Here is a 318-nt window from a genome sequence, read left to right on the forward strand (position 1 = left end):
CCCCCCCCCCCCAGGCGCCTTCCATCGTAATTTCGCGCCAGTATCTAGGGATGGTCTTTGTTTTTAATCCTATTTCCCCCGACCCTTTCCTCCCGGACCCGAGAGACACAGAGTGGCAAGTTCCAAAACACGGCAGACTCATCCGAGAATGGAGTTCGCCAAGAAGGGAGCGACTCGCTCTCCTTCGGATAATCCAGCGGGGCCTCCATGTGGGGCACAGCCTCCTTGGTTCTAAAAGATGGAAACCCACTTGTTAGCTTTGTAGGCTGCGTTCCCTCTCGCCCTGGCCTCCTGGCCGCAGGTGGTGGCTCCGGAAGG

At 58.2% G+C, this 318-nt stretch overlaps 1 long non-coding RNA gene across 1 annotated transcript in view; it reads right to left on the minus strand.

Annotated features, from left to right (window-relative positions):
- Positions 1-318, minus strand: part of LOC106723911 — a 1,542-nt gene that overhangs the window by 51 nt on the left and 1,173 nt on the right. Inside the window, exon 2 of the long non-coding RNA XR_001359653.1 lies at positions 1-231. This exon is cut by the window's left edge and continues 51 nt beyond it. This is a non-coding gene — a long non-coding RNA (uncharacterized LOC106723911). The remainder of the gene's footprint in view (positions 232-318) is intronic.

Source organism: Myotis brandtii, unplaced genomic scaffold (genome assembly GCF_000412655.1).
Source record: "Myotis brandtii unplaced genomic scaffold, ASM41265v1 scaffold678, whole genome shotgun sequence".
Taxonomy (NCBI): domain Eukaryota; kingdom Metazoa; phylum Chordata; class Mammalia; order Chiroptera; family Vespertilionidae; genus Myotis; species Myotis brandtii.